This window comes from Agelaius tricolor, unplaced genomic scaffold, assembly GCF_023055355.1.
Source record: "Agelaius tricolor isolate 1412-34295 unplaced genomic scaffold, bAgeTri1.0.p SCAF_16, whole genome shotgun sequence".
In the NCBI taxonomy this organism is placed as follows: domain Eukaryota; kingdom Metazoa; phylum Chordata; class Aves; order Passeriformes; family Icteridae; genus Agelaius; species Agelaius tricolor.
In genome coordinates, this window is record NW_027269276.1 from 7,015,657 (window position 1) to 7,032,137 (window position 16,481).

The following is a 16,481-nucleotide window of genomic DNA, read 5'->3' on the forward strand; positions in this document are numbered from 1 at the left end:
TTGCTTCCTATGTTCAGTGGGGGGTATTTAAGTGAGTTTGTCCCATTATAAATACAAGAGGAATTTGACCTGGAAAAGTGTCTGAGACTATTCAGCTTGAATTTGTGATGAAGCAGAAATACATAATTTCTCTAGACCATCATCACTTGTTAGTGCTATGTGCATCACATATGTTTGCAAGAATGTTTTTCCAAGACACATGGAGAAAGAAGACTTAGTGATGTGACATGATTTGAAGCTCCCCGATGGCTTTGTCATCAAAGAGCTCTCTCAGCTTCATCAATGAGCATCAAGTTTTTCAGTTGCAGAAATACCCCTGTAATTTATAGCAGACTTCCAGTCTCTCCCCTGCAGGAACATTTACCCAACATTAGCACCACCTGTTCCTCATGCCAAAACCCATTCTTGCAAGCTTGTTCACAGTTTTAAATGTTTATGAGGGACGGTTTAAAAAGAGGGATAAAATGTAGAGACTTTCCTTTGGATTAGCTGTGCTCACTTGTAGTGTGAACATATAAAGGAAGCAATTGAGGTGGATGCTAAACACCATCCATGTTGTGGACAGCCATCCAAAAAATCATTGCTATGTCATTAGAAAGAGCTGCTGGAGCCTGGCTAGGTGGCTGGTTTTGGGATATAAATCAAACTTTTGAACTGGAGCTAGAAGAGCCTTTACATGAAAATAATGTAGTGGAAGAAAAACATCAAACCCTGACTTCTCTCAAACATTGACAAAAAGCCATCTGGTCACAGTAACTCAGTGAGCATTTTCTGTGATCTTTGTAGCCTTCTGTTACTTTTTCCTTTGGCTGACTTTATATTAATTGGAATTCATTCTGTTTATCCAATACTGTGTGGTAGTTGATCAGTACAGAAGGAAGATCTCTAGTGACAAATATGTTTAAAGAAGTTTAAAAAAAAAATAAAAGTTCTCTTACTTTGTAAAACTCCCATGTGTCCTCAGCAGTTGAAAGCAAAGTCTTCTACCTCTTCAAGTTTGCCCAGCAGTAGTGAGCACTCCATGGCATCCAGGAGTGAATGTCATTGCTAAAAGGCAACTGATAGGTAGTTGTTAACTTTCACTTCACTGGATGTAATTGCAAGTTTGTGAAATTTTACTAGCTTGGATGTAATTTGTTACCATTTGGAGACCAGGTAAGCAGCTGAATTGATAATCCCACCCAGAGGTGTCACATTGCAGGAGCTGGTTGCAAATGCTGTGTGAAGAGAGATGCAGGGACCAAAGTGTTTGCTAGCATAAGAATAAATAATTCATGGAAAATGGTTTTGCAGCATATTGATTCTGATTCAGAAAATTAATACTTTCTTCCCATGTTTCTTTGAGCTGAGCCAAGAGAATTCCATAGTTTGGTTTTAGTGGGAATGTTGGAACCAATGGAAGAATTCAGAATACAGAGGGCTCACTGATACAGACAGGAGGGCAACTATTTCTACATCCCTCTCTCTACTCACAGCTTTTGAAAAAAAACCCATATATATTCTTTATCAAAACATTTCTCTGGAGGAAGCTGAGGGGTGGCATTCAGTCTAATATTAATCTGTAAATATTAAGTCTAATCTAGTTCTGAGAGGTAGCACCAAAATCTTGTAGCTTTACTGCTGGCATATCATGACATCAATGGAAATTATACCCTGCTGTTTCCTAGGATAGACCCACCTCTGTGGGTTTGAGTGAAATGTTTGTAGTTTAAAATTAGCTCTGTTTTCCTGTGTGCTTTCCAGAAAAATGCACAGTATCCTTACATGCTTTCTATACTTTGCCTCAGAAAGTGTGAGTGGGTGTGAATAAAAATACCCACATTTCTGTGTACTTTTGCCAAAGCAAAATCAGATTTAGGGATCCTTCAGGTGTAACACAGGAAAAGTTTTGGGTGGTCACTTGGTGAATTTTTTTTTCTTAAATGCTTTAAATAGTTAACAGCAGTATGTTTTGAACAGCTTACAAGCTATCCCTGTTCCAGAAGTCTGCAGTGTCCTGGTCCCAGGAAATGATATGCATGACAGATATTTAAGTGGGAGGCAATAGCTTTTACTGTAGCTAATGTTTTCTGGCAAAGGAAAATGTGTCCCAAAAACTGTCCTGCTGATGAGTCTAGAAAGAGATACAAATTTGGGTGAGGCTTTCCATGGCAGTATTCACCAAAATCAAAAGAAAAGATTAGTATTGTTCAGCCTGGATGAAAACATGAGCTTTTCTTAGTTGTTAGGGTTTTGTTTTGTGGAAATCAGGCTGAAATTAAGCTGTGAGCAGCGTGATGTATTGCACAGTGCTGATGTTAAATAGATCTATCTCAATCTAATGTGTTTTCTGTGTATGGGTTTCTGAGCGCCCATCTCTGTAATACTCTGGGTGACAGGTCAAGCTGTGGAACAAGAAGTTAATCCAGCACTGGATAAAGCTGACTCCCAGATGAAATGTCTCATTGCAAAGGTACAGAGATCAAAAGCTGTGGAGCCAGAGATCTCTTCTGTTGTGAAATCCCTGCAGTTCATGTCCTGCATTTGTCTCTCTTTGCCCTGGTGTCTGCTGTGCGTGGCATTGACTTGGCATCTCAGCATCTCCCTCCGACAGCAAACATTTTCACCTGTCAAGGTTCATAACTGTTTGTGTCCTTTAATTTTCCTCTTCAGGCTCTCTGTGCTCTGGGTGTGCTGCAGCCTGATTCTCTCACCACTGCTGTGAGGGGGATAAAGGAGCAGGCTGGACCCTGCTTCCCTGGAATAAACTATTTGCTGTGCACTTTATAGAGCTCTGTGAGAGCCAGTGGCCAGTAAATTGGAGGCAGGTAATAACTGTCAGGGAAGTGCCTGCTCTGAAGGAGGCATCCTGTGAGAATGGGGATTTCTCACACCAGATCAAGTCCATTGTGCTCAGTGTGCTGTCTCTAATGAGCCAAAGAAAGGTGGAAGAAGCCTTTAGCAGACCTAACTAAACACACTTTGGTGCGCAGCCAAGAATTTCTTCCTGTCCCCACTCCACAGTCTCTCTTTCCTCTGAATTGTCAAGTGCAAAAGGAATCATTCACAAGCATGAGTGGGGCCACACTTGGAATAAGTTCCCAGCAGAGGCAGTGCTACTTCTGAGAATAACCAGGAGGGGCTGAACTTCCACCAGTGGGGCTGTGTGGCCAATGGGACAGTAGAGTATTTCCCCTAAACACAGGATGTCCCAGGATACCATGAAGTTGCTCTAACAGCTCTGTTTTCAACACGTGGCAGCTGTCTCAGGAACATGCCAAAAATGGAGAAAGTACAAGATGCAGCACAGAAGATGCATTAGAGCTACAATGTGTGATGTGAGGAAGAAAGGTTAAATTGCTCCAGGCATTAGTTGGTCTTTTAATTATCAACCTGTGCTTCTGGGACATATATTGGCTCTCACATTCAGGCACCCTCATGTTACACAAGACCTCTGTAGGGACTTGGATGATGTGGCTTTTCTTTTCACTAATGATATTTCCACCAGCACTGAATAGGTTTGATCTTATGGACCACTCTGACAAGATCAAAGGCCAAATATGTAGAGAATTTTCTGAGCTTTGCAACCGCTTTCAACAAACAAAGCCGTGTGTCAGGTGCTCATACAAGCAATTTATTCTGCTCTTTCTCAAACTTGGCCTCATAATATGGTATTGCCATGCTCTAGGAAGAATTGCTGATGTTTCCAGCATCCCACCATGCTTTACAATCAATTCTGGCATTCAGAACCTTTCTGTGGGGAAAGTGAAATGCAGCTTGTACTTCAGACATTGTGGTTTTTTTATAATAGTTTTCATGCCTCATTTCCTATAAAAGTAAATAAGTTTTAAGTCACTGCTGTCCAGGTAGCTTCACATTTGTCATGACCACAAGGAGGATGGGAAGTGGCTGTTCACATAAAGCAGGCTGGAGAGAGACAAGGAGGGGATCCCCTTCCTCTCCAATATCATCCCCTTCCTTGTGGTTTAAACTGATGGCACATTCCTTAATTTTCTTTTTTTCCCCTGCCCGCCAGGTTGTGCTAGGAAATGTTTTGCATACACTGCAGCAATTGCAGCCATTTGTTCATGAGACATCTTGGGTGTTGAGACAGACTTTTGTGAAGTCATTTTCTGCTGACTCTGACATTATTTATCTCCTGTGTTTCTTCATCATTTCTTACCTTTCTTGAGCACAGCCAAATCTCTTTCCACCCCAGATGGTAAATACAGCTAGCTCTGCTATTAATCAAAAAACAGAAGGCTTAATAATTTCTCTGTTTCTTTGTCCAGATGTAATCTCTTCATCTTCCATACAGTGAGCAGAGTTAGACTGGTCAGTGTACAGATGGCAAAGCCAGAATTGACAAGAGGGATTTGCAGGTCATTTGGAAATGTGTGTGCTGTTCCTCTATACCACATTGATGCACCATCATGATCCTGGATAGTATTGAACTGTTGAGTCTCCCATCTTTTCACTATAATGCACCTTCCCCTGATTATAGCTGTGCAAGCAATTTCACTCATCTTTTAAACTGTGTGGCCAAAAGGTGATTCAGATCAAATGAAAGTGATTTTGTGGAAATGAAGCAAACAAAAAAGGGAAAGTTCAAATAAGAAGAAATGCAGCTGGAGCAAAGCATGCTCACTTCATTTGAGGCATCCTTAGTGCATCTTTGAATAGCAGAAATGTGGTGTTTTATCCACATGCAGTAATAGAAAATGCTTCCCCTGCTGGGTGGGATGGGTCTTCCCATTCTTACAGGTGAATGTGGGTGTCAGTGTTACATTATTTTGGTTTTACATCCTGAAACAAATTGCAGCTGAAGGGTTTAAGTGCAAGACAGGAGTTCACCCTGCACAGCACCCCATCCCCTCCCAGCTCAGGTGAGGCAGCAGCCTCAGTGTCCAGTTCTGAGGCAGAGTGGACAGCTGGACTCTGGGCAGCCCTCTGACATCTGGCTGAAGATGAGAGTGCTCTTTTGTCCCTTAGAGAATTTAACCACAGCAGGAATTATTTGACCAGATTTGATTCAGGTTTTTATTTGACTGGAGTTCCATTTTTCTGTAAGTAAAGATTTGGTGCATTTTTAACCTTGATCATCTGTAGACATTAAATACCTTGTGGCAGCTTTCAGAAGAGGAGGGTGTTTATTGATTCTATTTTTTTGCTTAGTCACAAATTTTATTGCTGGTAAAGGAATCTGAAATTTCTACTGTTATATGAGCATCTCTGGATGAGGTATTTCTGTATTTGGATGCTGGAAAGAAAAGTGCTGTGGGAATGCATTTACCTAAGTGAGCCACACCACTTTGTCACTTTGGTGCAGAGCATGGGGCAAAAGGGGTTTCTATAATGCATTTCATAAAACACTTGTGAGAGCACAGTCTAACATTAATTCAGTATGACAGGTGTGAGAGTGGCTGATGCTGGGCTTTGGCTTCAGAGCAGTCTTATGTTGCTGTAACCATTTAGGATCAGTTCAGGAAATGCTTTAACTCCTGACTGTTTTATAACACTCTCCAACAATCTTTCACACTGATGTTGCAAAAGAGTGGTACCTCCTTGCACCCCCAGGGTCTGACCTAAAGATTTGCTGCCTCTGCTATTGAGAGGAAAAAAACCTCAGATTTCAAGTTTGAATCTACTACAGATTTTTGATTTTATTGTTTTTATATGCCTCAATAATCTTATTTGCAAAATAAAAATGTGAACCTTCTTCTGTCCACCCCTCCATCCCTCTTATCCTGCTCTTTTCTGTGCCTCTCCTTTGTTATTGTGAGAATACAAACCCGGAGAATTCTTTGGAGGCTCAGCCAAGCAATGCAGCCTATAATGAATATATTTGGTATTCAGAAGGCTTTCATGAGGCTGTTCACAGGTGAGCCGCTGAAATTCAGCAACTTTTCATTAACACTTTCTAGAGCTGTCCTTATTTTCCTCCTATTGATTTTTATTATTGTTCTGAAATGCCTTGCAAGCTGCTCAGCTTCTGTTGACTGCTATCAAATGCCAGCTCCAGCTATGCCAGGCTGGGTATAAGTATTCATGCTCATTTCAGAGGCAATTAATTTATCCTTTTTTAGCTAATAATAGCAATTTAAATAGATGCAGAAAGAAAGGAGAGGAAAAGAGCAAATGGGAAGAGAAAGAGATCATAGGAGGAACTTCAAACATGCACAGAAGCACTGCTTGCTATTGTATCTGTCTGAGGTTATTCAAATTACCATACTCACACAGATCTGACTGGACTACAGATAATGAACTTGTATATACCCAGCAGAACAAATGGGCTCTGCAGTGCCCTTTCTGTGAGGCATATTGCCATGGTGCTGTCTGGCATTAGACATTTTGGTATTGATCAGGAGCATCTGTATTTCTGTGCTGCAGTCTTTCTCCCTTAAGATCTAACTTGAAATATGAAAGCCACTGGGGCCCTTCACATGTTGAGATAGCAAAATAAAGCAGAGAGCCATCAGGGGTTCAGAAGTCCCCATTTATGGAGCATTCCCCAAAGAAATGCATTGTGAGAGGTGCACTCTTTTCTCTGAGGTGGCCCTGAGATACAGACCAGGAGGCTGCTGCCACCAGAATAGAATAAATGCTTGGATTTTTTTTTTCCTAAGAGGATGCAAAGGGTAATGGGAGAATCAGTCTGTTTAGACTATTGATCATTTTGAATGCAGGCAGAGATGGGATTTCAGGTTGAGCATGTCACAGGTCTAGTGCTGAAGAGGCAGGTTCAGAGCACTATATATAGCCCTATACAGACTATATCTATACTGCAGCAGCAGCTGAACACCAGTTGCATTAGATTTAGAGCTCTGGCACAAAATCAGGAGGAGAAAACTTTGTCAGTGCAGCTCTGCTGGTGATCCCTGTTATTTGTTTTCAGTTGTTTGACATTATTCAGAGGATATGGATGCACAAGTGCATCCCTGTGCACTCCCTGTGGTGGGAGTCCTTGTGTCTTCATGTCGGGGGAAAAGCATAAATAAACACTAAGGTTGTTTCAAGGATCTTGGCTAGTTAGTGTTTCCTTGTGGAACTTTTCCAAATGGTGTTCCCAGAGTCCCAAAATAACTTGAAACTTATGGAAACCAGAGAACAGTCAGATTTTTTATACCAGTGCATGCTACAGTAGCTTCTTTCAGGCAGGCAAAGCAATGGAAGGAGTGAGTAGGATGGTAGTTAGATGAAATGCACTTCCAACCTTTAGAAGTAAGCATGTTTTTTAGGATGTTGTGTGTTTTTCCCCTCTTCATTGCAATTGTCACTTCAGTTGACCTCTACTTAATCTGTCCACAGCTCCTACCAGAGCTTTTTGAAGAACACAGCCATGCAGGTGAAAATTAGACTGGCTGAGGATCAAAATAGTCTTTTCTATCCCGTGTGTTGGGGAGTTAATCACGTGGCATAGAACACAGGAACAAGAGACTTAGATCTGGATTACCTGGATTATCAAAGGCTTCACCATGTGGCTTTCCTCACCCCTTGAATCCAGCACAGTGGCTCAGATGTCCAAGAATCACAGAACTTAGAGGCAAACCAGAATGAATGCCAGTGCTCTGTGAGCTTCTAGAATGTCTCCCCACCCACCAGCAGCATCAGAGGCTCCAGTCCTGCAGAGCAGGAGGTGGTGCTGAGCGTAGCAGTGCATATATTGCCACTGTCTGAAGTAGGTTTTGCTGTCATGGGTGAAATACAGGGCTAGAAGGAACCAAATCCTCTGTAAAACCAGTTTTTCACCAGGAGTTTGTACCTGTATAAATTATTCAGACAATAAGAGGTAAAGAGTCCCAAATGGATTTGATTTAACCACTCTCATAGTCTCATTGTGTCCCCATTGCTGCCTCCTTGCTCTGCAAAGAGAAAACAAGAGCAGAGATTTCTGCTTTCGAGGTAAATGCAGTGTTGCAAGTCCTTTTGGTCTGGTGCCCAGCCTGCAAATGAGAGTCTGACCAGGTCTCCTCTGCTGTGTGGCAGTGTTCAGCTGCTATCCAGGAGCATATCAAAAACTTGGCAAGCCATATCAGAGACTAAATGGTTAAGGGGGTAGAGAAGGCAGAGAAATTGATAATTAAAGCTGTCAAGTTGCAGTAAGAGGAGCACATAGCCTGGAAGGAAAGCGGGTGGGCGAGCAAAGTGTCATATTTGCAGGTGAAAGTTGGCACTTGAACAGCATTTTAAAGCACTCCAAAGCCACCTCCACTGACATCTCAGCTGCATTGTATATTCTGTCAGAGGCTCTGGCTGTTCAGTGTATTGTGGCTGTGACTCACACACAGACCCTGCCTCTTGCTGCCTCACCAGGTGCTGCACAGAGAGACAGGCAGAGGAATTGTGTGAGACAGGAGATAAACCCGTGCAGGTTGTTGTTCAAGCCCCAGCACACACGTGCACCAGAGTGGGTGAGTGCTTATGCACAGAGGTGCAAACGTGAAAGGCAATTGCTCCAGCCCCTGATAATTCATTGTATTCTCTCAGAAACCATATGGATTTATTAGGATGTGTATGCTTAACGTGATGTAAAAAAAGAACTTATGGGAATTAGGCTGGAGTTGAGAGTAGAAGGATGTCAGGGGGAAGATGCACATGAAATTAATACTTAGCTTTTTTTTTTTTTTGTCTTCAGAGCAAAAATGTGTTCAAGCTTAACATCCCAGATCCCGTTCTTATGAATATAGAGAAAATTCTCTTTCAAGTGCAGCAATTCTCTTTCAGTACTGGTGGATCCCCATCTGTCTCTGGCCATGGCCTCTCTGTAGTGCAGCCCAGGTGAAGGAATCTTCTGCACCAGTCCAGGACAGAGCCCTGCCACTTTCTCATTGATGTCACAGTGCAATGTGAGAGGTGTGGGGCTGATTCCAGGCTGGAACAGTGCAGATGGACCTGTGATGTGCTGGAAGGGCTCAGTGTGCACGGGGGATGGGGACAGTGGGAAAGGAAGCCAAGATTGACCAGCAGAACTCTATGGAAAATTGTGACTCTGCTAGAAGTGGATTGGGATACAAATGGATTCAAAAAATGGCCAAAACAAATGGAAAACCAACCACACCTGTTTCTTGTGGGCTTTCCTTTCTCAAGGAAGGATTGTCACTTCCTGCTGCTCTTGTGTCTCTGGGAAGGTGCTGAGGGTGTAGGCTGCTGCTGCCTGGACTATGAGTGCTAATGGAAGGGTAAGGGCTGCTCTCAGAACACCAAGGAGAGACAGAACAGTGTAAGAGGAAAGAAAAAGCATTCTATTTGTCTCTCTTTGTGGGTATTTTTCTTCATTTCCTCCCCCTGGGCCATCTCCCATTCCTATTTCTATTTGTTCTTGTTAAAACTTGTTTTTGACTGGAGGAAAATTTAAATTTCTGGAAGGTCACATTTCATTTTTAAAGTAACAATAGTATGCTTTCTGGTTAGACTTTCAAATATACCTCTAACCATTTAAAAATAATTAATCAGCAGCTTTATCTATGGCCCATAATTCACCATTTAATCTATAATGGCTTCCTTTTAAGCTTTAACAGTTACTTACTACCTTAAATCCCTATTTAAACATGAATTTGAGGATTTGGACTTGTAAGGGAGAATAAGCAATAAAAGCAGCTGAATGCCTGAACAAGATTCTGCTATCAGGCCAGTATGATCAGAAATTAGGAATAACTTGAAGAATAGAAAGCATCTGTTCCCTATTTCTCTGTCTAATCTGTTTGTTCTGTCTAGCCTACCCAACATGTTTTTACATCACACTCTGTACTTGAGAATTATTTTCTGAAGATGCCATTTTATAGCACCCTCCAAAAAGCACCAGCATCTCGTTAAAAGATAAAAGTCCCATGCAATTCAAAGAGAAGGCAAATACCCGTTCCAAAGAATAAAGCTGTGCCTCGTCTTCCATTGAACTGCAGGGGGCAGCCAAGAATTTGGGGAAAGTGTTGCTACCCGGATTTATCTCGTCAGGCTTTTCCTGGAATTAATACTTATTTTTTGTTCTAGTACACAACTTGTGTTTTCATCTGTGAAGAAATGAATCATGAGAGAGGATGTGCTGTAGTACTTTAGTACAGTCAAGTGTCCTTCCTGGCAGTGCTCAGCACTGGAGATTTCATAGAGGGATGCAGCCACTTGCCATAGTGGGCAACTGCAAAATGCCCTTATTCCCTGGGGGAATGATTTTCTATCTTCAGAAAGTGATTTATTTATACCCGGGAACACAAGAATTTGTAACATTTCTGAATAATTATAATAACAATAATTCAATCTAATGAAATGTTCCAGTGCTCTCATTTTCTGTACAACTTACTAGTGCTTTTTGAATCTTGCATTGCTCCTCGCTGCACCCTGCTATCTTGTGAGTTTTATAGATTAGCTGCATGTTGTGAGGAAAGAAAATATTTCCTTTCATCTGCTGCTCTTTCACCTTTGCAAATGCATCTTTATCCTCCACTGTAACAGAATAATTGAGAGTGCCTAAATTGCCAGGCATTTTGTAAACAGCTATCACCTCTTTTCTCATGCATCTAGTCATGAAAGAGGAGAATTTTTTTTTAAATCTTATGCCTCTAACTCCTTTTATCACCTACTTTGGACCCTGCTTATTTATGTGGTATATTTGAGATACAGGAAATCACGAATTCAGAATGGGTTTTCTAGGGAAAGTGTGGCATATTTTAAGGTAAATTTTGTAGTATTTTTAGTGTTGTCAGTGGCCTTGCAATTGAGATTTGTTATTTTCAAGAAGAGTGGTGTTTTCCTGGATTAATCAGCTCTATCCTCACCTGCTTTGATGAACTGTATTGGAGAAACCCTTTTACCTTTAAGCAGTTTTCTTGGAGGATTACTGGCCACAAATGGGGTAGGTGAAGGACACCAGAGTCTCTCATGTGTATGCCCATGAAAATTGATGCCTTTTTCAGACCTTTTAGATTTCAGTGTTAATGTGTCTGTCCTGGAGACAGTGCTTATTCTTACCTAAATATCCCAGAAAGGACTGAGCAGAAAATGAAGAAACAAATGGATGAAGATGTGATGCTGGTAGATTGTGAGAGGTACAGAACAGAGAGAAAAAGAGTGACAGTCCCTGTCAGAGGTGGATTTGGAAGGGTAAGGGTAGGACAAGACTTAAGCCCTCTCCCTGCCTTCCCCTCAGCTCATGGGAGTAATTCTCAATATTACAGAACCTAATTTCAAGAACTCAGGATTAAAAAAAGGGTTGAGTGGAAATATAAATAATGGATTAGGCTGAAAAATTGGTTTAGGCACTTTGACAATGTCTCTGAGGTGTCTTTGCCCCTTTCAAGGAGAAACAGATTGGAGACATGAGATGCAGAAACGTGGCTTTTGTTCACTTTTCTCCCTCACGTTTTAAAATCATATCCAAACTCTTTTTGTGCAAATGTGCTGCTCATGATCAAAGACTTATCTCAGAGCAGAGAAAGTCCCTGGAGAGCAAGGCCTGAAGGCTAAGCCTGCAGTGCAGCTGGCTGTATCCCAGGCTGTTTGGGAAATCTGGTCATTCATGACCCAGCACCTACTGATCCAGTGAAGTGGGAGCAGTGTGCCCCTGCCCTCCCTGGCTTTTGGGCCTTGCTCCCTTTGCCAGCCCTTCTCCCTGTGGAGGCCATGGTCCATCAGGAGTTTGCCCTCACCAGTGTCAGGTTGTCTGTAAGGCTCTTCTGCAACACAGCATCTACTGATTTCCTGAATTTTCTCAGGAATTGAATACTCTGGCTTTGAGGCTGGAATTATCTGAGAAGGGATAATGGCCAAGAACAGCTGAGCTCTTTGCCCTTTTCAGTATATTTTTCCTCGTGTCTCCTTTCTGGCATTTCCATCCACTCACAGAGTGACTCTAATAGCAACCAGCTATTGGGGAAGAAGCAACAGAAAAATGTTCAGTGAAACTTCAGAGCTGATGCCCTGCAGGTATGACAGGAACAGCCATGGAAGCAGCATTCCTGTTTGCATGGAGATCTCTCCTGCCTTGTGATGCCTTCCTGCCCTTACTGCCTCCCTTGTGGGACGCTGGATTTGTGTGCCAAGAAGGCTGCTGTTAACACAGCTCAAACACCTCACAGAGAGCAGTGCCCTTGATCTGTCGTTAAAAACGTCCTTGACACACTGTGGCATCAGGAGGGAGGCTTGTGATGCTAATTGCTGGCAGCACTGTTCTACCATGGATGTCACACAGAAAGCCCTAGTACATTTTGTTTTAATTTTGAAAGGGAGGTTGGCTTGGTTTTGCTACCTTTTTTTTCTTTTTTTTTTTAAAGAAAAAATATGCCCCAAAGGCATATGACAGCTTGATCCCAGGAAGGTGACCTTTCCATCCCTGTAGTTTCTGGTGGGCTTTTTTATTATTTTGTTTTGAGTTTTTTATTGTTTAGTTTGGGAGAGGGTTGTCACTGAATGATGCTCCTGTGCACTCTGCAGCCTTGCAGGACTGTGAGTAATGTAATCAGGCAGGGTTTTCAACTACTTCACAGCCTTTACACCTTCTGAGTGTTCATCCTACCTCCATCTTCTCTATGGTAGTAGCAAAAACTGGAGAGTTTCCCTTGTTTGCACCTTCTTTTTCTAGGACTTACCTGTGCTCTGTAACGATTAAGAAAATTAAGACATGGGGACATCTGCCCTTGTTTAGTCCCTGATGATGGGTCAAAAGTGGAAATTAATAAGACAGGAAATTTGTTTCTACTCTGCAGTCAGTGAAGGAAATTCACTGGAGCCAAATTAATCATGAAACAGGCACAAAGAAGAGAACAGATTATCAGGGAATTAACTCATTCATTAGGTTCATACCAAAATTCAGAAAAGGGTTTTCTTCAAGATAACCACCGACTTCAAAGTTCAGCAAGAGCTGGTCTTGGGGTACAGAACATTTTCTATCAGAACTCTGGCAAGGTTTTATTTTAGCCCAGCATTTGGCTGGTTATAATGGTGTATCAGAAAAGCTGCAGGAAGGCATTCAGCAGCTGGCATCATCTAACCACAAAGTGTGAGGACAGAAGCTATTATCAGCCGGTTCACATCACTAAACTCTGGTTCCTGGTGTTAACAGCAGTGTGGGAGCCCTCTCTGTTATGGCACCTTGCTAAATTTAGAGCTTGATTGCAAATCCTTCAGTCAATAGCAGCTGCTTGCTGGTGAGTTTTTTCCCCTAGCATGAGGGTGAGCAGAAACCACATGCAGATTTAAGTGAGGTAAAGTGCTAAAACACCATCCTCCATGTGGCACTTCTCAGGACCCCCAGCACGCCCCCTTTGTTCCAGTTCTCAGCAGCAGGGGAGGATGGAGGCAAATTCCAGTGTGTTTCCAAGTAGATGGGCTTTGGCTGGAGTCTCCTTGCTGTTCTAATGGGAAGCTTCTCTCCATGAATCTTTCTTAGGCTGTAGCTTGAACTCAGGGTTAATTTAGGACCCACACAGCCCTATTCTTGTTAAATCAAGATTTATGCTGCCTGTCTTGCTCGCTGCACTTTAGCACGAGCCTGCTTGCAGCGCAGGTGAAATGTCTCCTTTAGTGCTGCCAAGCATGGATACCCTGGTGAGGGGAATGTGGGAGGAAGGAAAAGAACTCTGTTGTTTCTCTCTGCTCTGAGCTGCAAAATCCTGCCAGGTCCCTTCCCAGCCTTGGTGGCGAGTCCTGCTGCTGCCAGGTGCCACAAGGTCCCTGTCCCTGGGCCACGCTGCTGCAGCAGAGCTGGGATTAGTGTTGGGCTTGGTTTCTGTAGCACCATCTCAATGAACTAACAAAGCAGAGCTAAACACTGGTTGAAATGAGAGTGAATCCACGTGAGAAAGGCCCCCTGCTTCCTCACTTACCCCTTCCCAGCTCCTGCTTTTGCTGAGTCTCAGCAGGAACGCAATCAAACCACGCTGGGGAACATCTGAGCTGCCTATTTGCCACTTAGGACTTCCTGGGTAGTGAAGTTTCCACATTGTTTATTTAGAGCTAAGCGTTCTGCTGGGTCTCTTCTCACCTTCTGTAAATAACAACTGTCCTCAAAATTCTTCAGGCTGATTACTGAGGCTGACAATCTGTGTGTTTTGAGTTGCTGAGCCATATTAATCTATAATATACTCTGGCCCGTGAATGGGAAAAGCAATGCATTGAGGATGTCACCAGAGGTAAAAGCCAAAGGACATAGTCTTCCTGGACATGTGAAGTAAAGTACTTTGGTTGTGATATGAATAAATCTCCCAGCAGCAGCAGCAGCAGTGCATAAAGTGTTAGAGGAGCTTGCCTTTGAAATCAACACGATAGAGGTTTTATAACACCAAAACAAATTCAATTTTGGAAAAGATGAGGCACAGGGTTTTTTTTTATTTTGCCTACCTATAGCTTGTCATGGTAAAATTTATTCCACTTAATACAGGAATTGATGGCAGAAGGGCAAACATATATACACAAAGAAAAATTATACCCAAGTCCTTCCCAAGGCCCACCAAATGCAACCACCAACTTTATTAACCATCTAAAAGTTTTGTATCTGGCAATGCCAGTTTTCAAGCCCTTTCTTTACAGTCATTGAGAGCAATTCATCCCATCTGTCTTACACACCTTTCACAGGTCCCACTAGTAGCAGGGTAACTAACTGGGGAGTGCTGTTTCACCAGCAGGACAGAAAAAAAATAAAAAGAGAACAGAAGGCATGGTCTAGGGCTGAAATCTCTTCACCTTTCTCTTTTGGAGTCTAAACCTCTTTGTATCAGAGCGTGAAAGCTGGAAATGCATCTCCTCAGACCCAATCTGAAAACACACTCTAGCAGCTTTTGCTAAAATGCAGATGGGAAAGTAAATATGAGGTTCATGGATTATACAGTTATACAGAATTCAGTCCAGAGTTTACACTGTGATAATTCAGTCCTGTGTAATCCACACCTGGCTGATAAAATATCAGTTTGTCCTGTGAATGTGACACAAGGCAGTTGAAGACTTCTCTGGGCTTTGGAACAGTACAGTTAAGAATGCAGTTTACATTCAAGGAGGAAAATATTTCTTCTTTGTGCTTTTAATACAGCAAAATGCTTTGCTGCTTCTTTGGTTTCCTTCCTTCAGTCACAACAAAGGAATGTTGGAAGTGGCTCCAGAGAAACAAAGCCTAGAAAAGAAAAGGGATTTAGAGAGAAGAGATTAGATGAGATTTGTAAGAAAAAGAATTCCCAGGGCCATGTTCCCAGCTCAGTCTTCTGAAGGGGAGCCCTTTGCTCGTGGTTCACTTGGCAGCTCTGCCCAGAGTGGCCTCTCTCCTTCATCTCTGCTGCTGTAAATTAATACCCAGCCAGAACAGCCCTGTCAAGCTTGCTCGCTGCTGATGTATTGTACACAGCTTTCATTAAAGCATCTGTGCCCAGCAGCTCATCAGTGAAAGCTCCTTCTAATTCCCTTCCTTCTGATCAGCTATGGGCTTCTGAAGAGCAGGAGTGAGTTTGCAAGAGAGGAGTGACCTGTGATGCTCTCTTGATGTAGCCTGAGCAAGTTTTATTCAAGCTTTCCTTTACCACTGCACAGTTTAATCAGGACATGTTGATATAGACCTGTACCTCCTCATCTCCCTGTCTTTTGACCTTACAGTGATTGGCTTTTAATGCTGTTATCTCCAGTGGAGACTGATTTTCCTGGTTTGGGAGCCATATGCAGACTTTTTCCTGCCTCCCATTTGTGATATGCAGCAATTCCTGCTATGGAATTGGAAAGGATGGCAGCCACCCTGCAGTGCTCTGGCCAGCCTGAGCTCTTACAGCCCTGCTGCTCCTTTGTCTCTGCTCTGACAGTTGGTATGGAAATTATTCCTCCTATACTATCACTGTGGGAAATGAACTTTAAACTTCATTTGTGTTTGCATAAAATTGGAGGAGTTAAGGTCTGGCAGGGATCTCCAGAGGTCATCAGCTTCCTGCAGTGAGGATCAACTTTACCTGTACCACTCTTGCTATGTTTATCTAATCTTTTCTAGGAGAGCTTTAATAATGGAATTACCAGACTTTCTCCAAATAATCTATTTTAGCTCCTACCAGCTTTATATTTTCCAGGAATCTGGCTTGAGCCCTGTCTTGCCACAGGATGGCCTGGATAGTCATTTTCTTACCTATCCAGCCTAGATATAGAATTAATTATTTCAATGTGTCTTCTGCACCATTTTCAGTTGAACCAAGTCCTCCCTGAATTGCTTTTCCAAAGCTGGAAACAGATCTGTAGCAGAGATCTTAATAGCACTGGATCAAGAAAGAACAGATTAATTTATATGTCAGCCTAAATTCTCTATATCCACACAGTATTGTATTTGCATTTTTGTAAAAGAAAGGAACGGGTGGCTCATGTTCAGCTTGCAGTTTTCAATAAGGCAAATCAGTCTATTTTCCCAGTAGAAATTCTACCTTGTCATTGCTCCTCATTTTCTGTGTTTGTACCATTGATTATTCCTGTCCTGTCTAATTGAAGTAACTTGTACTTGACCCTATTGAATTGCAACTTTTTTCAGGTTACATCTCTAGTTTGTCAAAATTATT

At 42.3% G+C, this 16,481-nt stretch overlaps 1 protein-coding gene across 1 annotated transcript in view; it reads left to right on the plus strand.

Annotated features, from left to right (window-relative positions):
* AGBL1 (AGBL carboxypeptidase 1) overlaps positions 1-16,481 on the plus strand; it is a 246,308-nt gene that overhangs the window by 162,267 nt on the left and 67,560 nt on the right. The gene's annotated exons all lie outside the window — the stretch shown is intronic.